At 47.4% G+C, this 25,397-nt stretch overlaps 1 pseudogene; it reads right to left on the minus strand.

The window, feature by feature from the left end:
- Window positions 1–25,397, minus strand: part of LOC135889359 (zinc finger protein 850-like) — a 452,984-nt pseudogene that overhangs the window by 196,302 nt on the left and 231,285 nt on the right.

Consider the following 25,397-nt stretch of genomic DNA (forward strand, 5'->3'; position numbering starts at 1 on the left):
TGTGTTGCTCGTTAATCTGATGGACCTGCCGATAATGAATAAAGATGAATGCCCTGGGAGCAAAGTGTCAGGCAGACAGTTTGTCAAGTAGGAGTGTGAATGCTGAAGCCCTCACAAAATGCAGAGGCTTTTCTTAACCTGAGCACTGAAAAAGAGCCAGATACCCTGCATGGGTTTGAAAGTGACAAGAGCCTAGCGACTGACCAGAGCAGCGCTAGGTTTGAAGTGACGAGGAGGGTCTGTGTCATGAAGGCTGCATTTCCACTGAGGACTCTTCCATCGCCAGGGTAGCGCTGGCGCAGGTCTGCTGCCCGGCACAGCAATGCTGAGAGGTGCCAGTGTAGACTCGACCCACTGCCCTCAGCCCGCACCCTGACCCTGTTCCCTCAGCCTCCCCCGCAGTCCCCCCTGTACCTCCCACCGCGAACCCACTGCCCTCAGTCCCTGCCCTACCCCAAATCTCTTCTTCAGTCTCTCCCGTCATCCCACCCCCATCACTCCCCCTGCTGTCCCACCCCCTCAACTTCCCCCCATTCCAGTCCTGCTCCCCTCTGTCTCATCTCCTCCAGACCCTGTCCCTCTCCCCAACCCCCCGACCCTCCCCAGCCCAGCCCCATTGTCTCCCCCACCCCACCCCACTCTACACAGGTCTCTACCCTGTCCCATTCATGCTCCCCTCAGCCCCTACTCTACTCTCCCCATCCCCCTCAGCCCCCCCGACTCCCCCAGTCCCAGTCCTGTCCCCCTCAGTTCCTCCACCCTGCTTCCCCTGGTCCATCTTCACACACCCACCGACTTCCTCGACCTCCTTCCCCCCAATCCCACTGCCTGGACCCACCCCCGTCCCACTCAGGACATGCAGGAAAAAGAAGCAATGGGCTTAAATTGTAACAAGGGAGATTTAGGTTAGACATTAGGAAAAACTGCCTAACTGTAAAGGTAGTTAAGCACTGGACAAATTACCTAGAGAGGTTATGGAATAGCAGTCATTGGAGTTTTTTAAGAGGTTAGACAAACACCTGTCAAGGATGGTCTAGTGTTGTTATTACTCAGTCCTGCCTCAGTGCAGGGGTTTGACTAGATGACCTGTTGATGTCCCTTCCAGTCCTACATTTCTGTGATTCACACTGAATTGCCTTGTGCCACTGTCTAGTAGTAGTGGCACACAGTTCTCTGACATGCAGGTTTATAAAATTGTAGTTAATATACAGTTTAGAGCATAGCAGTTTTAAAGCTCTGCATGTTCAGACCAACTGAGCTGAAAATTGTGATCTATAATATTCAAAACTATTAAGATGTGGGCTGAAATAAAATCAGCATGAATTGCTCAACAATATCAATGGAATCAGCATTGCGCTGCTATATATTGTAAAACATTACAGTGAAATCTTGCAAGTATTACATAGCACGCCGCCTTGCCCAAGTGGTAACTAAGCATAACATCTTCCGGTTTCAACATTCTTAACTTGTATCCCATAGCTCCTAGAAGTTGTTTTTCCCCCCAAACACTGAATGCTGCTAAGTTATGAGTTTTAACAGTTTTTTTCTTTTAAACCACAGCACTGAATGTTATTCTAAAATTGTTTTCCAAATATTCTTAAACTCCCAGTTTATCCCCCGCTGATGTTCATTGTGAAAAGTATTGCAGGTCTAATAATAATATTAGGCACTTTTGTAATTCACTGTCCAACCTGTGTTTTGTGCCCTCCTCTGGTGGATTTTTAGAGGATAACTGTATAGCTACCAGCTAAGGGAGTTATAGCTTGGACTCAAGTAGTAGAAGCTCATGCTTTTAAGTCTGGATGGCTCGGGTTCAATCTTTGGTGACTAGCTATGATGGAGGTTGCTACACTTATAATCCCTTTAATCAGAGGTTCTGAATATGCTTTGTTGTGGGCAGAGCTAGCCTATAGTTAAGCAACCGAAAATTTAGAATGGGAAGTGTTGAAATGTTGGGAAGCCTTATAATTTTGCCAGTCTGGACGAACATCCCATCTGAGGGATGGGGGCGGGGAGAGAGGAGAGTGAGACAGGACCAGGACACTGGGACAAGGAATCCAGAGCGGTAGTGGGGGGCAGTTGAAATCAGATGAGGAGCTGGGGCGGGTTAGACAGCAATAGGATAGGCATAGACCTGAGGGGGCGGGGAAGAAGGGACTTTGACTACTAGAGACCACTCCATTCAGGAGCCTGGAATAGACCCAGAATTCCTGAGTTTCACAGTTCCTCTTCTGTCAGCAGATACCTGTGAAACCCAGTGGCAAAAAAAAGTCTCATCCCCCTATAGAGCTGATCTATCACATATAGGATGACAACCTACTGCCTCTGCCATCACTTACTCCATTAGCTCAAGTGGCAGAAGTCTGTGCAGTGGATCTAAAGGTTCATCGGCAGGGTTGGAGCCATACGAGTTTCACGATGATTCCACATGCCAGAATTTCTGGGGCAGTTCAGTTTTGATTTTTACAAAAAAACCTGGGGAAATGCATACAGAAATAGGGTGACCAGATGCCTAAATAGGGGAATCTCAAGCAGGAGTAGAGAGGTTATTTTATCTCTGTATTTGGCACTGTTGCAACCACTGCTGGAATCCTGTGTCCAGTTCTGGTGTGCACAATTTAAGAAGGATATTGATAAATTGGAGAGTGTTCAGAGAAGAGTCACAAGACTGATTAAAGGATTATAAAACATGCCTTATAGTGATCGACTCAAGGACCTCAATCTATTTAGCTTAACAAAAAGAAGGTTAAGAAGTGACGTGGTTATAGACTGTAAGTATCTACATGGGGAACAAATAGTTAATAATGGGCACTTCAGTCTAGCAGAGAAAGGTAGAGCATGAGCCAACGGTTGGAAGTTGAAGCTAGACAAATTCAGACTGGATATAAGGCATACCTTTTCAATGGTGAGAATAATTAACGATTAACAATATACTAAGGGTCATGGTGTTTTTCTAAAAGCTTTTTCTAAAAGCTACCCTCTAGGAATTATTTTGGGAAAGTTCTATGTCTGTGCTATACAGGCGGTGAGACCAGGTGATCACCAGATCCCTTCTGGCTTTATAATCTCAGAACTAGGTACATCAATTCACATGCAAAATTCTCATTGAATTCAATAGGTGTCCTTGCCCTGTGGCTTGTGGTGCGGGCTGCAGCAGGGGCCGTACAACCCCTCTCGCAGCTTCCTATGGCCCCCTCTCGCAGCTTCCTAGGGCCCCCTCTTATGGCTCTGTGCACCTGTGTCTGTCATTGTCGTCCTCTCCCCTCCCCCCGCCCCGCTCGCCCAATGTGTCCTGATATTTCACTCTTGCGATCTGGTCATCCTAGGTGGGGGCCACAGAAAGAAAAAGGTTGGGAACTCCTGCTCAGGGAATCCTGGAGAATAAAGACTCAATCCGACTCAGTGCTGCCAACTCTCATGATTTTGCCTTGAGTCTCATGAGAGTTTTTGTTTTCTTTTGAAGTCCCAGCTCTTGGAGTCAAGTGGAGATGTGATGATTTCAGCCTTCACTCTTAAAGAAACAGTACCTTTCTAGCCCTTGTGGCTGTGGAGAAAAATTTAAAATGTGACCCCAGTGCACCCTAAAGGCTCATCAAGCAGAAGGCAAATAAAAAGATCCCCAAACCTATTAAAATTTTTGGTGAGCCTGACTCAGGGTTTTTGAACGTTTGGGGTTGGATGTTCTGCAGACTGAGAGCTGGGCACCCTCCTTCACATCCAACGCACCCAGACTTTCCTAAAGTGTTAACTCTTTCTTCTCCTTCATGCCACTTTAACGCAGCTGGGAATCCCCGTTCCTAGACGTGCTTTTACACAGACCGTGAATTCCCCACAGGGCTGTTCCGGGGGCTCCAATCCCCCACCCCAAAACAGTTGGGGCAGTAACCGCACATCACCCCTTTGTGACTCCCAGGGACCCTGCAGGGACAGCAGCTCCATGCTGGGCTCTAGGGCCCCCCAAAGCACCTGGGGGGAGGGGCAGTAAACCCCCATGTCAGGGGGCTCCTGCTGCCTGGCGGCAACTATATCCTCACAGAGCCTCCCCCTCACACTGATATTCCCATGGACCCTCCCCTTTACAGCCCCTCCCCTCACAGAGACACTCCATAGCCCTCCCCCTCACAGCCCCTCCCCTCACACTGACACCCCCATGGACCCTCCCCCTCACAGCCCCTCCCACTCACACTGACACCCCTATAGACCCTCCACCTCACAGCCCCTCCCCCCACACTGACACCTACATGGACCCTCCCCCTCACAGCCCCTCCCCTCACACTGACACCCACATGGACCCTCCCCCTCACAGCCCCTCCCCTCACACATAGAGGGACTTGCTTTCTGGAGCCTGACATAACAAATCCAGGGGTGTGAGATTTTATGGACGTGGAATTCTCCCAACCACATATTAAACCTCCCAACCCCCCAGTGCAACGACTCCCCAAGGTAGTTGAGTCCATACGTGATTCACTCTTTTCATCACACCAGACGGCTCCCTTTGACCAACTACCTTTTGAGGCCAACAAGAAACCTTCCAGTTTGGGTTCATTCATGCACCACATTTACCAGTTGTCCTGGGCTAATTGCCTGTGACCTGCATGTCTGTTGGCTGTCAGGCGGGATACCCTTCAACTCCGTGCCTCGCCTACAACCCTGTTTCTCAAGATTGAACCCAAGACCAGAAACTTGCTGCAGCTTATGCAGTCCTGTAGAGCATTCAGAGATACAAAGAGAAGATCCGTAGGTGACCTTGGCAAACCCCATAAGAACGGCCAGACTGGGTCAGACCAAAGGTCCATCTAGCCCATTATCCTGTCCTCTGACAGTGGCCAATGTCAGGTGCCCCAGAAGAAACTAACAAAACAGGCTTCCTGAGAGCATCTGCCCCCTTCCACCACAAAAGCCAGCAGGCAGGTAAAAGAGAGGGGGGAAGTCCCAGGAACCCTTACTCTTTTTCTCCACAGCCACTGCCCATGAGCAGGATTTCTCCTCCATCTCCATCCTGTGCCTCAGTGAGACTAAAACTCCTCACCTAGACAGCCGGCCCGTCAGCCGCACCCCGATCCCCCATGCTTAAGCCTCCCTGCCAAAGTCCTGCACCTGGCTCCATAGAATTAAGTCTCACATCTCACTGGGAACTCGACTTCTTGTGCCCAGAGTGTCTCTGCCCCCTCAGGAGATGACCCAAGAAATGCAGTGTCCGCCTTTTCTAAAGAAGTGCTTGGAGAGACTTTTCTCATGTGACCGCATGGCCTAGCAGATAAGGCATCTGACTTTGGATCAGGCAATTGAGGGTTCAAGTTCCTTTGCTGTTGTGCTTGTGCAGTTTTCCCTTCATGCTGAAAGTCCTGCTCTCTTCCTGGCTGCTCAGGCTGATCCTCTGGCTTCAGCTAGAGCCCTGGGAAGGTATTGGGTGTCACAAAGGCTAGGGCATGAGCCCCAGGTCTTCCAGTCTAGCATTTGCCATTCCTGAATTACCAAAGAAAATGGGCGGCTGCCCAGGCCAGCGGTAGAGCAGTTTCCCTCTTCCAAATGTGCGCCTGTCCCTGTGCTTGAGGGGGCTTGCTAAATAGGTGTTTCTGGGTATTTCTCTGCTTCTCACCAGCTGGGGAAAAATCTCCTGCCCCACTACGAAAGTGAGCACCTTGAGTGGGAATGGTCAGAGGCCTCATCAGGGGGGCTGGCCCTGCTTTCCTACAACATTCTGATGTTGGCCACAGAGCATCAGCAGCTGCCCTGCATGCTGGTCTGCGGGTGGCCTTCAGTGGGTGTTTGGCATGCCAGGGAGCAGGCTGGCCAGGTGCCTTTGTGGCTGTCAGCTGGCCATGCATAGGCATGGTCCTCCTCGCCCTTGATTACTCTGTTGCTTTTAAGCCTTCCCTTGGAGCTGTCAGCACGAGCTGCCTCTGCTCTAGGTGCCCAGAGGAGGAAAAGTCTGCTGGGCTCCAGCCTGGGACTCTTTGTCCCTCCTGCCTATCCCTGACTATGAAACCTGGCCCTGGCACTCCTGTCCATGTGGGCAAGAGGAAAAGTGTGGCAGCAAGCACAAGGGCCAAACTTGCAGGCATCAGGTGAAGCAGCAAGAATCCCAAACATCAGGTCAAACCGCAGGACGGCCGGCATCAATAGCCAGGGTGGCAAGTTCTAGAGGCCCAACCCACTGCCACCATCCTGTCACGCCATCCCGACTGAAGACCTGGCTCCAGGGCGTGAGTCACCCAGCAGGAGGGAAAAGACTCACTCTTTCACAACTGGAGCCAGGGAAGGTGAGCACTTCAAGCGCCAGTGCTTTGCTGCACGCAAAGACAAGGTCCCACTGATATTTGAATTCAGATTGCAGGATTCAGAGTCTTGACCATTACACCATGGAACCAGCTTGTGCTGTTTTCTCTGGACATCTGTGACCCTCACGGGGCTGGCTTGTGTAAGGGGATTGTTGGCCCCTTACTAAAACTTAGTGGGTTTTTTTTTGGTGGGCTAGTTCCCAGTATCAAAAGAAAGGGGAAGGGTCAATGGGAAATCAGGACCCTGAGACTGACAGTCCCCAGGGGCAATGGGGAGAGGCCAAAGCTCCAGCTCACCCTGACAGACAGGGCAGGCAGTCTGATGAGGGAGTCACCAGGCCAGGGGGTCCCATCCTCCATGCGAGCTGGAACTACCTGGGCCAGAGTGGGGCCGAGCTAAGGAGAGAACAGGAACCGAAGAAGAGCACCTGAGGCAGCGTGAGGGCAGCGGCTCCATCACTGTCCAGGTCCCGCCCAGGCGTGTTACCCACCCGGAAGCAGATTCCCAGGAGCTGTGAGACCTGCTGCTCCCGGAGCCTTTGGGCAGAGTCTCTGTCCTGCCCGCCCAGCGCTGGCCCCGGGGTCTCTCTGGCCCCTGGTGCCTGCAGCTCCGGGCCAGGGGCAGCAGAGCCTAGGACTGGGTCCAGCTGGAGAAAGTCCCCACCTCGGATGGGCACAGAAAGTGCTTCAGTGAAAGTCTGTCCCTGGACCAGTCCCGCTGGGGCCACAGCAGCAGCCCAGACCTCAGCCGACTCCCAGCTCACACTGGAGGCAGCAGCACCAGCAGTGTCTCGTACCTTAGAACCCTGCCTCCGGGATCTGCCCCACAGCTCTTTCCCTGCCTTCCTTCCTACCAGCCCCCGGCTCCCCACTGCTCCAGCCCCTTCCTGGCTCCTTCAAGCCCAACCCAGGCTGCAGCTGTCGAACACACCAGGCCAGGGACTTTCTGAGGTGGGAACTAGCCCCATCTTTGCTCCTCCTCTTGCCTCTGTGTGTCCCAGAGCCACTGCAGGGACTGACCCACACCCAGCCTCTTGCTCCTATTAGCACTCGCAGGGGCCGATCCAGCTACGGGAGAGTGAGCGCCCCTGGGAGCAGGGAAATGACCAAGTCTCCCTGCCAGAGGGTGGGGGGAGGGGGAAGAAATGGAAAGAGGAGAAAGAGACCGAAAGGGGATAAGGAGAAATAAGTGGGGAAAGCAGCACCCAGCCCTTTTCTACTGCATCACCCCTGAGTAGATTGCTCCTGAGCTCTGGGTAAATATCCCCCAGTGTCCAGGGTCTCCCACATCCCCCTGCCTCCCAAGGGAATGCACATAGGTGTCTCCTTCCTGCCAGGCGTGATTACAAGGAGCTGTAGGTGTCACCCTTATGCCATGATTGGAGAAAGACAGCAAACCTTGGGAACGTGCATCTATATTTACAGTCCAGTGTGACAATCCCTGCTCCAGGAGGTGTTTGTTCTCTACTCCTGCTGGATGGGCACAGAATGGGGCAGCAAAAGGCTTGTGTCAGTTTTTGTTGCTGCACATTCCTTAACTTAGAAGAGTATGAAATGAAGAAAATGGAGATTGAATTAAAGGGAAATATAGAAATAAAAGTTCCAGCCCCTGTTGCTTATTGAAAGAAATGACTCAATATCCCAGTTACATGTTTTATTAACATGAACAGATAAAGCCAAGAGCACACATCACTAAGGCTAAATGACTATAAACACCACTCAGCTAAGGGTTAAACAATACAGTGATAAAGTTCAGGTCAAATCAGTAAATCAATGAGTTAACATGGATATTGCATTGGAATCAAGTCATCAATTTAATCAAACCATCAGATTAATACAGCAGAAAATCAACCCTTATAAACTCTAAAAGAGCAACCCAAGAAGGCAGGGGCATATTTAGTGATGCCAAAACCCCAATCAGAGATTTTTACCCAGGCAGTGCAACCCAGATTTACCCAGCTGAATATTTCAATACCAAAACCAAATTATTGCTTACATTTAGTCTACAACCTCAAAGCCAATTAGTTTTCTCCTTAGATTTCACTATTGTGTAGCTAATACTTCTCCTGTCCTCTCGCCCCAAAACACATACAGACCTTAGAAAGACATTAGTAAAAGAAGTTCAAACAGCTCTCACTGAACAATACATATCTGAGAGCTCAATTCCTTGCAATGCTTCCATAGGTGAGGAGCATGCGTTCAGTCATTTCATAGAGCAGAGTTTTAAGGCTATTAAGATTTGGGGAACTATTCTTTGGAGCATCATCCCCAATCCTGCTGGAAAGGCATAACGAGTGGGGTTCCGCAGGGGTCTGTTTTGGGACCGGCTCTGTTCAATATCTTCATTAACGACTTAGATATTGGCATAGAAAGTACGCTTATTAAGTTTGCGGATGATACCAAACTGGGAGGGATTGCAACTGCTTTGGAGGACAGGGTCATAATTCAAAATGATCTGGACAAATTGGAGAAATGGTCTGAGTTAAACAGGATGAAGTTTAACAAAGACAAATGCAAAGTGCTCCACTTAGGAAGAAAAAATCAGTTTCACACATACAGAATGGGAAGAGACTGTCTAGGAAGGAGTACGGCAGAAAGGGATCTAGGGGTTATAGTGGACCACAAGCTAAATATGAGTGAACAGTGTGATGCTGTTGCAAAAAAAGCAAACATGATTCTGGGATGTATTAACAGGTGTGTTGTGAGCAAGACACGAGAAGTCATTCTTCCGCTCTACTCTGCTCTGGTTAGGCCTCAGCTGGAGTATTGTGTCCAGTTTTGGGCACCGCATTTCAAGAAAGATGTGGAGAAATTGGAAAGGGTCCAGAGAAGAGCAACTGTTCAGTTTCTGTGCACTTAGTGGCTTGGCAGTGTGTACACCTCGGGAGTTACACTGCAGAAAGCCGCTTTACTGTGCAGAAACTTACCAGTGTAGACAAGGCCATAGATGGCTTACATAAGAACGCAAGACTGGTCATACTGGGTCAGACCAATGGTCCATCTAGCCCAGCGTGCTGCCTGACAGTGACCAGTACCAGATGCATCAGAGGGAATGAACAGAACAGGCTTGTCGACCTGCAAGGTGAAGGTCTGTCACCCTTACCTTTATCTTTATTGTTGTTGATTCCTACTTACCCTATCTTACCACACCTCCCCCGAGGTCTCTGGACAAATCAGGTGTGAACCACTTCTTTGATACAGATGTGTCCCAATCCAGCTGAATTGAGGCAGACTTTGGGCCAATGTCAGTTTGGAAAAGGCTCTCTTAACCCAGCAGGTTTCTCAAAGTATCTGTTGCTGTGAACCGCATGTAGTGTGGATGTGTGAACCCCAAAGATATCAAATATGAAAGAAACACAAGGCCAGTTTTGGGGAGGTTTCCAGAACCAGGCCTGAGGGTTAAACAGCTGTGCTCAAAAGGAAAAGGGTCCTCAGCACCTATAAAAATAACTGGTTGCAAAAGTTAAATTAAATTAAGAAACCAAACCAAATCAAAAAAACAACCCAGAAAATCTACCATCACACATCCATCACCATTTTAGATTTTGACATCTCCTGCCTCATGTGACATCTTTGCTTTGCAAACAAGAGACCTGGAGAACTCTGTGGCTGTTACCCTCTAACTGGGTAAAAGGCTACATATCTTGTCTCAAGTAATTTTCCTCTTAAGGGAAGATTTATTTTAAAATGTATCATAATAAATTCCATTTTAAATAGAAATAATTACAGTCTATACTTGGTCTCTATTCTGGTCCATGCTATTTCTCTCACATATTCCCCCACTCTAATTCCTTTGGAGTGAGGTTTTAAATTTCAGGATTAGCCACCATTTCCAATGTAGTAGGAGGAGGCAGAGAGAGAACTAGAAGAAAACCTGAATTATATTGTAACACTGAAAGTTATCACATGATCAGCCTCTTCCGTTACACTAAATAACTTCATGTTTAATTTCATTGTCGCTGGTAACAACTTATTCAAAGATTACAAAATATAAACCTATAGGGCAGTTTTCTCTTGATTTTTACACTTTCTAATCTTTCAAAGTAGCAGCAGGAGAAGTGATACAAATGCATTAGACTTAATAAGCAAAACAAAGAGACCAAAGCCCAGACTCTGGACTCAGCATTCATGTATCCTGCAGTCTGAACATGGAATCTGATACATTCCCTCATTGGCTACCATTGTTTGCCCAGCATGGAAGTGCTTCTTGTCCAACACGGCAGCCAGATTGGGACCCATAGGCATGGAATGGCTCTGAAGGAATCAGCTGTTTCTCTCTGTGCTTCATGAAACTTTGGATCCAAATGGTAAAAGACAGTTGTGCCCAATTTAATCATGGCATCCTTTAGGAGTGTGACCAATGCCACTTAACAAGGGAGCAGGGTTCTAAAAATAGTTTACCTTGGCCACAGGTCACCATAGCTTCCATCTCTGGGGTGAAACTCAACTACCAGTATGTGCAATTTCTACCAGAGTTCTTGTCAAATCTTTGACCTTACTTGGAGTAATTTTACACTTCTCTGGCGTAGAATTCTTCACCTACCACACAACATATCAGTAGCAATAGTGAGGTATAACTCCCCCAAATATGCGCTTTTATTTCTTTAGGCACAGATTTAATTTAGGAACTAAATTCAGGTGCGGCTTAGAATCCCGGTAAAACACCAATTGTCAGGTATCTATCTTTCTGCAGCTATATCACATTCAACACGGATTTCATTTTCTACACATTTGCAGCATCTCCCAGGGGTGAGCTGAAGAGAAATGTCACTTCCATTTTTCCCATCTCTACCTAGATAGGGATTGCATTTTCCAAATAATAGGCAACATGCACCTGATTAGGAAGGAGATATCTTCAGGAGCGACCTCCTGCAACGCCTGGGCCACAACTGCTTTGGGAGCCAAATGCATGGGTATTTTGCTTAGCTACAAGTCATTTACTAGGAAATCCTCTTCCCAGCCCTTTAGAAAAAATATTGACCTAACCAATTGAACAACAGGGGGACTGGGATGGTGATGGGGAATAAGGGAATCCCTCTGATTTACCCTATCTTCTTCTGTTGTTACAGAGGGTGAAATGACATTTTCCCCTATCCCTGCTCTTTGTTATAGTTCAATATATTTTAAGTGAGGAAAATGGTAATAAAAATATCTGCTCTCCAGCACAACCTGAAGCAACATCAGAACAACTGGGAATGAAACAATTTGTTCCCGAAGGGGGAACTTGATGACTATCGATTGCTTTGAAATGGGGGAACAGTATAACCATGATGCTCAGGGTTTGTTTAGACTAGGAAAAGTGATGGAGTTTAGGTCAGGTCAAGGGGAAAGCTAATGTCAAACACTGCACCTGGGCTGCATCTGCTCTACAACTATAATTGTCTTTTTACACCAAGATCACTAACTTGAGCAGCCAACGCCATGTACAGTCCTATTGAATGTAAGGCACAGGTAGTTTTTGTACCAATGTAGCTTGTTGGTATCAAACCTCGCTCTCCCACCTGGAGCTGATGAACATTCTTGGCTGGAGGGACACACACTCCTACGACTCAAAAGGAAAGGAGTTGATAGAAAAGATCACAGGACTGACCCCAAAGAAGGGTGAGCTGCAAAAGGCAGAAGCAGGCAACTCATCTGGTGGAGCTGAGAGACCACGGTGGACATGGTGCAAAAATCACTATGTGGGAATTAGCAAATGTGATTTTTTTAAAAAAAAATTTGGCCAGCCCTAGTCAAGGGATTTATTACAGTTCTCTCTCATGTGGATTTTCTGATGTCTAATAAGGCTTGAGCTCTGATTGAAGCTTTTCCTGCATTCAGAGCATGTATAGGGTTTCTCTCCCATGTGGATTCTCCTATGTGAGATAAGATTTGAGCTGTGATTGAAGCTTTTTCCACACTCAGAGCACGTGTAGGGCGTCTCTCCTGTGTGGATTCTACGATGTGTGATAAGGTGTGAGCGCCGATTGAAGCTTTTCCCACACTCAGAGCACGTGTAGGGCTTCTCCCCTGTGTGGATTCTACGATGTCTGATAAGGTGTGAGCTCCGACTAAAGCTTTTCCCGCACTCAGAGCATGTGTAGGGCGTCTCTCCTGTGTGGATTCTCTGATGTGTGATCAGGGCAGAGCTGTGACTGACGCTTTTCCCGCACTCAGAGCACCTGTAGGGTGTCTCTCCTGTGTGAATTCTACGATGTGTGATAAGGTTTGAGTTCTGATTGAAGCTTTTCCCGCACTCAGAGCATGTGTAGGGTGTCTCCCCCGTGTGGATTCTCTGATGTCTGAAAAGGTGTGAGCTGCAACTGAAGCTTTTCCCACACTCGGAGCATGTGTAGGGCATCTCTCCTGTGTGGATTCTCTGATGTAAGATGAGGCCTGAACGACAAATGAAGCATTTCCCACACTCAGAGCATCCATAAGGTTTCTCACCCATGTGGATTCTCCTATGTGTGATAAGGTTTGAGCTCTGTTTGAAGCTTTTCCCACACTCCGAGCATGTGTAGGGCATCTCTCCTGTGTGGATTCGCTGATGTGTGATAAGGGTAGAGCTGTGATTGAAACTTTTCCCACACTCAGAGCACATGTAGGGCGTCTCTCCTGTGTGGATTCTACGATGTGTGATAAGGTGTGAGCTCCGATTGAAGCATTTCCCACACTCAGAGCATGTGTAGGGCTTCTCCCCTGTGTGGATTCTACGATGTGTGATAAGGTGTGACCTCCAACTGAAGCTTTTCCCACACTCAGGGCATGTGTAGGGCGTCTCTCCTGTGTGGATTCTACGATGTCTGATAAGGGCAGAGCTCCGATTGAAGCTTTTCCCGCACTCATGGCATATGTAGCGTGCCTCTTCCAAGTTGATTCTGTCGCGTGTTATAAGGTCTGAGTCGCTACTAAAATTTTCCTCTGGCCTCTCCTCAGTCTCACAGGCTTTTGCTTTTTCTTGGAGTGCACAACTCCCGGAAACATTCCCTTTGGATCTTCCTGATAACGTTCCATGTGGCTGTACTTGCTCAGCACCTTCCTGACAGGATTTCTCCTCCTCATTCTCACTCACCATCCCATCACCTGATGGTAGACAGAGAGAATCCAGACATAGGTCACTCCCTGCGCCAGAAAGAAAGGAAATCTCAGAGAGAGGAATGGAAAAAGGTGTGAACAAACCAAAATATGTGTGGGAGAGATCAAACCTATCAGGAGCTGATTTTCCCCAAACCCTTCCACAGAGAAGAGAGAAATGGATCAGTTTTGGTCCGCATCTCACGGAACACTCAGGGGAAAGCGAGATCGGGGAGGGACCTGCTGCCAGTTGTGAGTCAGGATAGGTGGGAAGCCATGAGTGACCTCTGCCTAGTGATTCCACATCTGCAGGGAACAGTTCTGAACTTGGAGAGATCACAAGGTCTTTGTAGGGAATCTCAAATGTTTCCTGTATTCACGGACAGTTTTTGAGTTGGTTTAACCAATTCCCTATCTGTGCAGGCAGCTCTCGGGAGCACATCTTTCTCAGAGCCCTGGAGGTCTGGGACCCACGGCTCTTCCCCTCGTTCCAGCTGCGAGATCACATCAGGTTTGGAAATTGGAAACCCTACTCCAGGCAAAGAAAACAAGGGAGGTCAGTGGAATTTGTGGGATACTTGTCACAAAGAATATTCCATGGTTTTAACCCCAGCTCATTTCTAAGCAGTAACATTCCAAGGCCATCTTCCTGGGCTCAAAGTGGCAGGAGAGTTATTATTATTATAAATCATATGCAAGGACCAACTAACAGTGGGTCCTCATTGTGCTAGGCAAAGTGCAAACAGAGAATAGTAGATGGGCCATGTGTCACGGAGTCCCCGGGAGATGCTCTGGAACTGCTCCCCACAAAGCCAATCAGGATTTTGGGGAGCCTCCTCTCCCTTGGAGCAGACTGTCTTCAGGGTAAGAAGCTTCCATGGCCTCACCCTCATGGGTCTGACCTTGGAGCATTCAGCATATGCCCCGCTGTGCGCTTCCCACAGCGAGACCACCCAGGCAGGGTCCTGGGGAAGCCAGAGGGCCTACACACCCCCCCACTTCACAGTCAGACGTGACTCTTAGCCAGCCAGTAGAACAGAGGTTTATAAGATGACAGGAACATGGTCTAAAACAGAGCTTGTATGTACAGAGAACCGGACCCCTCAGCCCGGTCCATTCTGGGGTCCCGCGAGCCACACACCTCCATCTGCCCTCACTCCCCGTCCCCAGCCAGCTCCAAACCGAAACCCCCGCCAGCCCCTCCTTCTCTGCTGAGTTCGTTTCCAGGGCCAGGAGGTCACCTGACCTCTTTGTTCTCCCACACCTTTAGCATCCCCTTGCAGGGGGGAAGGGCCTGGCCATTAGTTGCTAGGTGACAGAGTGTAGGTCAGAAGCTGAGGCACCCACACAGTATTCAGAGGAAACATTAAGAACAGTCCACTTCGTCACATCTCATTAAGAACAGTCCCACTTCGTCACATCCATGCCCTGAAGAATTTACAATCTAAATAGACAAGACAGACACAGAATGGGGGAAGGGGTAGAACCTACTGTTAGAATATAGATATTCAGGCCTGCCTGTAAAGCCTGTACTTTAAGAACTTAGGTGTATTTTTATCACTTTGTCTTTATACCCCTGTAACTAGCTAAGAATCAAAATCACAGTTCTCCTGTGTATGGGCCTTCTCTCACTAGGAGAGTCTGAGGCCTTGTTCTTAGGCTAAGGCCTCTGGCTAAGCAGCAGGGGCAGCCATAAGCTGGGAAGCGTAGGGTCACATCCTCACATCCCAAACCAGTCACATGAACTAGGGTGGTATTGGGCTGGTAGGAATACGTTTATGTCTGGATAGTGCCCATCACCACCAGATAAAGAAACAGATCTTAAGATGGTTAAAGAAAACATAGTTTGATAGCATCCTGTCTGGCAAGAAATCACATATCAATGGTTGTGGTTGTGAAACACTCATTTCTGTATTGTTTTATCTTTATGGCCACCACTTTTACATTGTTAATCAGTCTGGTTCTCTAATTGTTTCTATCTGTTGTATAATTAATTTTGCTAGGTGTAAATTAGTTAGGGTAGTCGGATATAATTGGTTAGAGAATTATGTTACAATATGTTAGAATTGATTAGTTAAATTTCAGCACAATGATTGGTTAAGGAATAGCTGAGAATATTACTCTATAAACGGGGTCAAACAGGAGAGGGAAGAAAAATTGGAATAATAGAATCATAGATCCTATAAATCATAGAATATCAGGCTTGGAAGGGACCTCAGGAGGTCATCTAGTCCAACCCCCTGCTCAAAGCAGGACCAATCCCCAACTAAATCATCCCAGCCAGGGCTTTGTCAAGCCTGACCTTAAAAATCTCTAAGGAAGGAGATTCCACCACCTCCCTAGGTAACCAATTCCAGTGCTTCACTACCCTCCTAGTGAAATAGTGTTTCCTAATATACAGCCTAAACCTCCCTCATTGCAACTTGAGACCATTACTCCTTGTTCTGTCATCTGCTACCACTGAGAACAGTCTAGATCCATTCTCTTTGGAACCCCCCTTTCAGGTAGTTGAAAGCACCTATCAAATCCCCCCTCATTCTTCTCTTCTGCAGACTAAATAAACCCAGTTCCCTCAGCCTCTCCTCATAAGTCATGTGTTCCAGTTCCCTAGTCATTTTTGTTGCCCTCCGCTGGACGCTTTCCAATATATCCACATCCTTCTTGTAGTGTGGGGCCCAAAACTGGACACAGTACTCCAGGTGAGGCCCCACCAATGTCGAATGTTTGTTAAGGGGGGTGAGGAAAGGAACCCGGACACAGGCAAGCCTCTGCGGCATCAGAGCTGAGAAGGGGGTCACAGAGGAAACACTTTGCGGCATCAGAGCTGGGAAAGGAACACTTGGGAACAGACTGTATCAGCGTATAGAGATAAACCTGACTAGTGTGAAGGGCTTCGGAATACGTAATCTTATAGGTGTAAAAATTGTACAGGCTACACTACCACCCTGTGACATCATCAACAAAGTGTCCATTTGTGCCTGGGTAGGGGCCCTGCTATGGGAGGGAGGAATGCAGCAAGGACTCAGCATCAGTGGCCAGGGTCGCTGTGCATAGAGATGGGGAGGTTATATGGGGAGAGGGAGGTCAAGAGTTAAAATAATAATATTTGGGGGAAAAAATGTATAATGAAGTGAAACTGAACTGAAATAAAACTGGAGTGCAGGCTCTAAAGCAACAAGGCTTGGGTAGGGATTCGGGGTTAAAGGTCTGGGATCCCCCACAGCTCTAAATCCCCAAACCTCTCCTCCCTCCCACTGACCCACCCAGCCCACTTCCTGGGTGCCCTTACTCCACACTCTCCTCCCCTTCTTCCCATTACTCTCAGCCAGCACCACCTCCTGGCACCTTGGCAGCTTGTATTCTCTCCTTGCTTCTCACTACCTCATCCCTCCCTGCTGCTTCTTAGCTCTAATCCTGCACACACCCTCCCCATGTCCTGGCACCCCAGAATTATCTACTCCCCACCTTCTCCTCCCTTCCTATGGCTCTGTTCTCCCTTCACCCGTGGGGTCCTGAATGGCAATATTATACGCTCTCCTATCAAAAGACGAGCTCATCTGACTGTCACACAAGCCATGCATGAGTCGTACACCCATTTACTCAATTTAGAATTCTACAGGCGGCATATTTTCCTCTTAAAATGAGGAAAAGGCATGAAAGCTACAGTTATTAATGTAGTTATTAATGTAGCCAATAAGGATACATTACATACAATTTTAAAATGACTGATGGCACCAGAAAGGCACATGTCCAAAAATTATACTAGTGGGTGGGACATAAGGCAAAAAAAGGGGGGAAGGAAACTTGTCAAAACTTGTATTATGAATAAAGGTATAAAGTAATTATTACTCAGGTTCTTTAGAGACAGCTTCTAATAACCGTGGGGACAGGACTCCTTACCCAGAAAGACCACCGTCTCATAGTTCTCCTGCATGACATCCCTGTACAGGGCTCTCTGAGTGGGGTCCAGCAGAGCCCACTCTTCCCTGGTGAAATACACAGCCACCTCCTCGAACGTCACTGGCCCCTGAAAGCGAAAGAGTCCAACACTCAGTACCTGCTGCCCTACTCACAACCCCACTATTCACGGAACAGCAGCACCAGGTAAATGGAAGCTCCGGGAGGCACATGTTAACAGAGTCCCACCCCACCTTCCTTAGAGCAACCAGGAGGCATCAGAGGGTAGAAAGAGAGAACCTTTGTGTCTCCCAGCTGACAGACGGAGGCAGGGTCTTCACATTTATCACATACCTACTAGCCAGCGCTTGATATAGGAGATGGGGCTGTCTCTGGACCCTACTAGTGGCTCCCTGGTAGGAATCCCAACACTCTCCAAATAAAATATATGGAAGGAAGGGGAAGTCAATAGTAAAGGATAAAAGTTAGAAGGTCAGAATTGTAGAAAATTGGTAAGGGAGCTATCAGAAATCAATGACCAATTAATGAAAATAAGAAGGAAGTTTTTAAAAAGTATATTAAGTACAAAATTAATCCCTAACAATGATAGTGGTAAATTACTAGATGGAAATGGCAGAGTTATCAAAAATAATGCAGAAGAGGTAAAAGTGTTCAATAAATATTTCTCTCCTGAATTTGGAGAAAAACAATCATATAGTCATATCATAAGATGTTGACGACGACACTCTTTCCATTCCAACAATAACTCATGAGGACGTTAACCAGCAGCTATTAAAGTTAGACATGTTTAAATCAGCAGGTCCAGATAACTTGTATCCAAGAGTTTTGAAAGACCTGGTGGAGGAGTGTGGAGGACTGTTAATGTTGATTTTAATTAGGACTTGGAACACTGGGGAAATTCCAGAAGACTGGAATAAAGCTAATGCTGTGCCAATATTTAAAAAGTGTAAAAGAGATGACCCATCTAATTACAAGAGTGTTAGTCTGACATTGATACTGGGCAAGATAATGGAGCAGTGAATATGGATTTAATTTATAAAGAATTAAAGGAGGGTAATATAATTAGTACCGATTAACAAAAGTTCAGAGACAATAGATCCTATCAAACTAACTGGATATCGTTATTGGATGAGATAAAAACTTTGGTTACAACTAAAAGTATTGATGTAATACACCTAGACTTCTGTAAGGCATATGACTTGGTTCGGCACAATATTTTGACTAGAAAACTTGGAAGATACAAAATAAACACAGCATACATTAAATAGATTAAAAACTGTGATTGTAAATGGGGAACAATGGTCGAGTGGATTTCTTTCTAGGGGGTTCCCACAAGGATTGGTTCTTGGCTCTGTGCTATTTAACATTTTTATCAATGACCTGGAAGAGAATATAAAATCATCACTGATAAAGTTTGCAGTTGCCACAAAGATTGGGGATGGTGGTAACTAATGAAGTGTCAGTAGATTCAGGCTCCAGCACTGGGAGTCTGGGAAGTTTTCCCAGCCCTGGTTCGAGGGCAATTTCCTGTTCCACAAAGAGGGGAAGTTCCATTCCCAACTGCTGTGCCTTGAAATTAGACCCTATCTCACACTACACCCCATATTCAGCATAGTGGGGTGATTATAATATGATTAGGACATAATTATGATGCATTTTGAGCAAGATGCGTTATGTTCGGTGTCATTGGAAAAGTTATAATTTGTTGAATATGATTATCCTACCAGTGTGCATGGATCATGTTTGTATCTGAAGTTATGAATATTGACTATGTATCTGTATTTCAAATGTGCTTACTCTGGGTAACACCCACAACGAGCCTTTCAGGTACAACAGTGAAGAAGCCAGACAGTGATGATGGCTCATCAACAAAGACAATGGACCGTGGAAGAGCTTAGCCTTCCTGTGAATGTGTCAGCCAGCCCATGAGTCATGGCTACTATGACTCAGCAGGGCATGCTAGGGCATGTGACCAGACCACATGACACTGAACTCCATTTTGGTACCTGTATTTTTCCACTAACTGGACTGGGAACTTAGTTTAGAACAAAGGGTTCGCGCCATATGGAAAAGCTACCTAAGGTGGGGTGTGACATCATCTCTTGGCCTCATTCCCCTGTGACGGGTTGGATCACAGAAACCCCCTTGGGAGCTGCCACGTAATGTACCAAGACTACCTCTGCTCCTGTTTTCCCTGCCAGCTCAGGACTCCAGCACCCTGTCTTGCTGAGCCAGACACTCCCGTCTGCTCCAACAAAGACCCAGGGTCTGAATTACTTAACCCAAGCTGCAAGTTTACCTGAAAACAGCTCACAGAAGTGTGCTTGTCTTTAGCACTCAGATGCCCAACTCCCAATGGGGTCTAAACCCTAATAAATCTGTTTTACCCTGTATAAAGCTTATGCAGGGTAAACTCATGAATTGTTCGCCCTCTATAACACTGATAGAGAGATATGCACGGCTGTTTGCTCCCCCAGGTATTAATACATACTCTGAGTTAATTAATAAGTAACAAGTGATTTTATTATACACAGAAAGTAGGATATAAGTGGTTCCAAGTAGTAACAGACAGAACAAAGTAAGTCACCAAGCAAAATAAAATAAAATGTGCAAATCTATGTCTAATCAAACTGAATACAGATAATCTCACCCTCAGAGATGCTTCAGTAAGTTTTTTTTTTTGTCCAGACTGGACACCTTCCAGGCCTGGGCACAATTCTTTCCCCTGGTACCGCTCTTGTTCCAGCTCAGGTGGTGGCTAGGGGATTCTTCATGATGGCTCCTCTCCCCCTCTTTGGGCTGTTCCACCCCTTTATATATCTTTTGCATAAGGCGGGAACCCTTTGTCCCTCTGGGTTTCCACACCCCCCTCACTGGAAAAGCACCAGGTTAAAGATGGATTCCAGTTCAGGTGACATGATCACGTGTCACTGCAAGACTTCATTACCCACTTGCCAGCACACACATATATAGGAAGACTTACGGGTAAAACACAGCCATCTGCAGACAATGGTCCTGGTTAATGGGAGTCATCAAGATTCCAAACCACCATTAATGGCCCACACTTTGCATAATTACAATAGGCCCTCAGAGTTGTATTTTATATTTCTAGTTTTAGATACAAGAGTGGTACATTTATACAAATAGGATGATCACACTCAGTAGATTATAAGCTTTGTAATGATCCCTTACAAGAGACCTTTTGCATGAAGCATATCCCAGTTACATCATATTCACTTATCATATTTTTATAAAACCATATAGACTGCACAACGTCACATCCCCACACAAGAGAACTCCTGAAAGCACCTGAGGAACAAAGACTGAACTAGGGGAAGTGTTGGTCCCAGGGTAAAGGGATTTCTAGCTTGTGTATGGAAACTTGGGGGACTGCATCTATCATAAGTCAGGGTGAGAAATTGCTAATTCATATTCTATCCATCTAGTATATTAGGCTTGGTTTGAGTTTTTGGTTATTTGCTAAGTAATCTGCTTTGATCTGTTTACGATCACTCAACGCTGGGAAATTGGCTCTTGTCTTCTATCTGTCCTTGAGTGGCTTAGGTAAAGCACTCAGGTAGCTTAGTTGGGTGTATGGCGCCACCTGCTGTCCTGTGGGTGATAACAGGGCCTGGAGAGGCTGGCTGAATCTCCAGCAAAGCAGTGTGAGAAGGGCCAGCCCAGCTTCAGGGTTAGAGGGCACAGCGGTTCCCAGAAACCCCCCAGACTGCACTCCAGGGGTGACAACCCATCACACCCTAGATTACACAAGTCTCAGCAGGTTTGTCACATCCTGTCCCCTCCCTTTTTCCACCCTATTTCCTGCCTCCCACCACCTCTAGCAGCTCCCACCCTCCTTTGCATTTACTGCTCCTCTCCCTCCAAGCAGAACCCACCACCAGATCTCTGATAATCCCTTACCTGAGCCAGCTCCATTGAAGCCATTTCCTTCCCCCTGGGAGGAGGGGATGATCTGGAGTGAAACCTGGACGTTATTCTGTAACCTGCCAGGGCGAGAAGGGCAATGTGAGAGAATTCAGAGGGGTTTTTTGTCCATTCCACATGCCGATTCCCCTCAGGATTTTTCCCTGCTAATGGATATTCTAGGTTCTGCCACAGTGTGAAGCACAGAGTGACCTTATTCCAGTACAGGCCTAGACCCTCGCACCAGGGTGTAACCCTCTGAGACATGGTGAAACCCTCCCAGTAGCAGAGTCTCTCTGTTACACTTATAAAGTTTGCGGATGAGACCAAGCTGGGAGGGGTTGCAAGTGCTCTGGAGGATAGAATTAAAGTTCAAAATGATCTGGACAAACTGGAGAAATGGTCTGAAGTCAATAGGATGAAATTCAATAAGGACAAATCCAAAGTACTCCTCTTAGGAAGGAACAATCAGTTGCACATGTCACCGAAATATCGGGTCCACCTAGCTGAGAGCCAATAACAGCCAGACAGGGATAAGAAAGAGTTGCTTTATTCTGCAGAAGAAAGGAGAGCTTTGCACCTTGGTACAAAAACTCTGTCTTACACACATTTTACAGATCCTTTATACACATTCAGACAAAGGCCCTTGCCGTGTTAACACTTGATTGGTGGTTGTCAGACCCATGCTTTTGCTATCTGGTCAGTGAAAACTGGCTTGGGGCTAGCTCCAACTACCTTAAGGCCTTGAAAGGGAAGACAGTTGAAAAGTTCAGGCTACTGTGTACTTGAGGTGTCTGCTTCCCCCTAATGGCCGCTGGCTGACGTAACAGCTGCTAGCTGTTAAGGGGGGTCACTAGTAACTTTCACACAGACATACAAAACAGGAAATGACTGTCAAGGAATGAGTACTGTGGAAAGGGATCTGGGGGTCATAGTGGATCACAAGCTAAATATGAGTCAACAGTGTTACACTGTTGCAAAAAAAGCAGGTATAATTCTGGGATGTATTAGCAGGAGTATTGTAAGCAAGACACAAGAAGTAATTCTTCCGCTCTACTCCGCGCTGATTAGGCCTCAACTGGAGTAGTGTGTCCAGTTCTGGGTGCCACGTTTCAGGAAAGATGTGGACAAATTGGAGAAAGTCCAGAGAAGAGCAACAAAAATGATTAAAGGTCTAGAAAATAGGACCCATGAGGGAAAACTGAAAAAATTACGTTTGTTTAGTCTGGAGAAGAGAAGACTGAGAGGGGACATAATCAATTTTCAAGTATTTTAAGGAGGAGGGAGAAAATTTGTTTTTCTTAACCTCTGAGGATAGGACAAGAAACAATGGGCTTAAATTGCAGCAAGGGAGATTTAGGTCGGACATTAGGAAAAACTTCCTAACTGTCAGAGTGGTTAAGCAGTGGAATAAATTGCCTAGGGAGGTTGTGGAATCTCCATCATTGGGGATTTTTAAGAGCAGGCTGGACAAACACCTCTCAGGGATGGTCTATATCAGGGGTGGCCAACATGTGGCTCTTTAGAATTTAATATGCGGCTCCTTGAATAGGCACCAACTTTCAAATATGCTGGGCGTGCTCACTGCTCAGCTACAGGCCCTGCCCCCACTCCACCCCTTCCCACTCCCTCCCCTGAGCCCACAGTGCCCTCGCTCCATTCCCCCCCGCCCCCGAGTGTCTTGCATACATGAACAGCTGATCGGGAGGTGTGGGGAGGGAGGGGGAGGTGCTGATTAGTGTGGCTGCCTGTGGGTGGGAGGTGCTGGGAGCGGGGGGTGGGACCTGATGGGGGGCAGCTGACATATTACTGTGACTCTTGGCAATGTACATTGGTAAATTCTGGCTCCTTCTAAGGCTCAGGTTGGCCACTCCTGGTCTAGATAACACTTAGTCCTGCCTTGAGTGCAGGGGACTGGACTAGCTACCTCTCGAGGTCCCTTCCAGTTCTATGATTCTATAAACCAAAGGCCAGAGAAGAGCAGAACCAAAGGAGTCCCTTTGAGGGATTCTCCCTCTCATTGTCCCTAAGGCAGCTTTCTCAGGTTTATAAAGTTGTTTGATGCTCCAGCCTTTATACAGTCTCTCCTGGGAGTGCCCCCTTTCATGGGCTGGGCCTAGTTTTAGCTTTTGACAAGCGTGACCCCGGGGGCGCTGAGACTGGGCCTCCTTGCCTCAGCACACCTTGTTTCTTTCTGTGGCTCCCCAGTGAGTCCAGATGAGTAGATACTCCTGATAGAACCTGTGAACATAAGAATGGCCCACTGCGTCAGACCAATGTCCATGTAGCTCAGTTGCCAATGCCAGGTGCTTCAGAGGGAATGAACAGAACAGGTAATCATCAAATCATCCATCCCGTCACCTATTCCCAGCTTCTGGCAAACAGAGGCTAGAGACACCATCCCTGCCCATCCTGCCTCTGACACTGGCAGATGAGGTGTTAGCTCTTGCAAAAGCCCCCATGTCTTAATTGAACAGGGACAAACGCATAGCTGGAATCAATCTGACTCACCTGTGTTAGTATTGTTAAAACAGGTATTAGAATTATAACAATGTGTTTAAACTTTATTGAATGCTTGTGAGTTGCCGCCTGGGTTAATATCTGACTAGTTGCATTGTGAGCCTCTGTGACTATGTAAATCACCAGACAGGGGAGAGACTGTACCTATGTGAAGTGCTGATTGGCAACAGAATGCATTACACCCTGCCTGGCAGGAGAGGTCCATCAACACCAGAGAGACTATTATGGGATGTTAAAGAAGACAAAAGACTGTTGTTGTGCTCTTGACCTCCCATTAGCTGAGTTTGCAACTCAGAGCACATGGTAGGAAGGGAATAAAAAACCCCATACAGAAGGAACTGATTATCTGTATGCTGCTTTGACTCTGGTGGGGCAAAGTTTCTAGGCATAAGGAAGAGATTCTCAGCTGCTTAGCCTGGGTTAGTCCTAAAGAATATGTAGAGCTTGCTTATTATAGAAGCTTGCATTACCTTTTGAAATTTAAGACTCTAAGTTGTCTGCATCTGCTTTAACCTGCTTTAACTTTGTAAATAACTCTCATTTCCTTTTAAATAAATCTTAATACAGGTTATTATAGGACTGGGTACAAGTTTTGTCTTTGTTGGGAGATCTAAGATTCATTTGACCTAAGGAAGTGACTGGTCCTTCGGGACTGGCAGAAACCTGAACATTGCTGTGATTCATGGTGTAAGGCAGTGGTTCTCAACCAGGGGTCTGGGGCCCATTGGGGGGCCACTAGCAGGTTTCAGGGGGGCTGCCAAGCAAGGCCAGCATTAGACGCGCCGAGGCCCAGGGCAGAAAGCTGAAGTCCCAGCGCATGGGGATGAAGTCCAGGGCCCTGAGCCCCACCACCCGGGGCTGAAGCCAAAGCCTAAGCAATGTAGCTTTGTGGGGGCCCCTGTGGCATGGGGCCCCAGGCAGTTGCCCTGCTTGCTACCCCCTAACGCCAGCCCTGGACTTTGTATGCAGAAAACCAGTTATTGTGGCCCACGTGGGCCATGGAGTTTTTATAGCATGTTGGGGGGGCCTCAGAAAGAAAAAGGTTGAGAACCCCTGGTGTAAGGGACCATCTGTAACAAAGGTGAGCTCACCTGCATGGTGAGATATATGGGATGACCCAAGGGGACTGTCTGTGATTCCATGTTAATGCTGTTACAGTGCCAGAAGCGTTTACACTGGATACTTGGTTGGTGAAATCTACATATAGACCTCACAGACAATTTGGGGTTTGTGCCCTGCTGCTTACCAGTCTGCTTGAGGCTGGTGCTCATGCTCTCGAGTCACTGAAGACAGCGTTACAGAGACTTACGGGCACAACGCCACCAGCTGCAATTGGCAGCAATGCAGAGCAGGCTTTACAGTGACACAGTGTGGGCCAAATGGTCCATGGACTCAGTCAAGCCCCAGTTCTCCTCCAGTGCACATCAGCATCCCAGCAACCTTCAAGGGGGGGGGGGGGGTCAAGGCTGCCACTCCTTGAGTGATGATGGATCTGCAGCATAGCATCACCCGCGCCCCATGATCCACCTTGTCTCCTGAGACAGAGGTGAGTGACAGAGGGCGTATAACCAATCCTGGGGGGTAGGGAAAGGGATAACAAAACACACCTCCTGGGGGGTCACCCCTCAGGAAGTGAAGGTGACAGGCGTTGTGGTGGCAGTAAAGGGGGAGGAGAGGGGGGGGGGAGCAGCACCCTCA

This window comes from Emys orbicularis, chromosome 15 (genome assembly GCF_028017835.1).
Source record: "Emys orbicularis isolate rEmyOrb1 chromosome 15, rEmyOrb1.hap1, whole genome shotgun sequence".
NCBI classification, from domain to species: Eukaryota; Metazoa; Chordata; order Testudines; family Emydidae; genus Emys; species Emys orbicularis.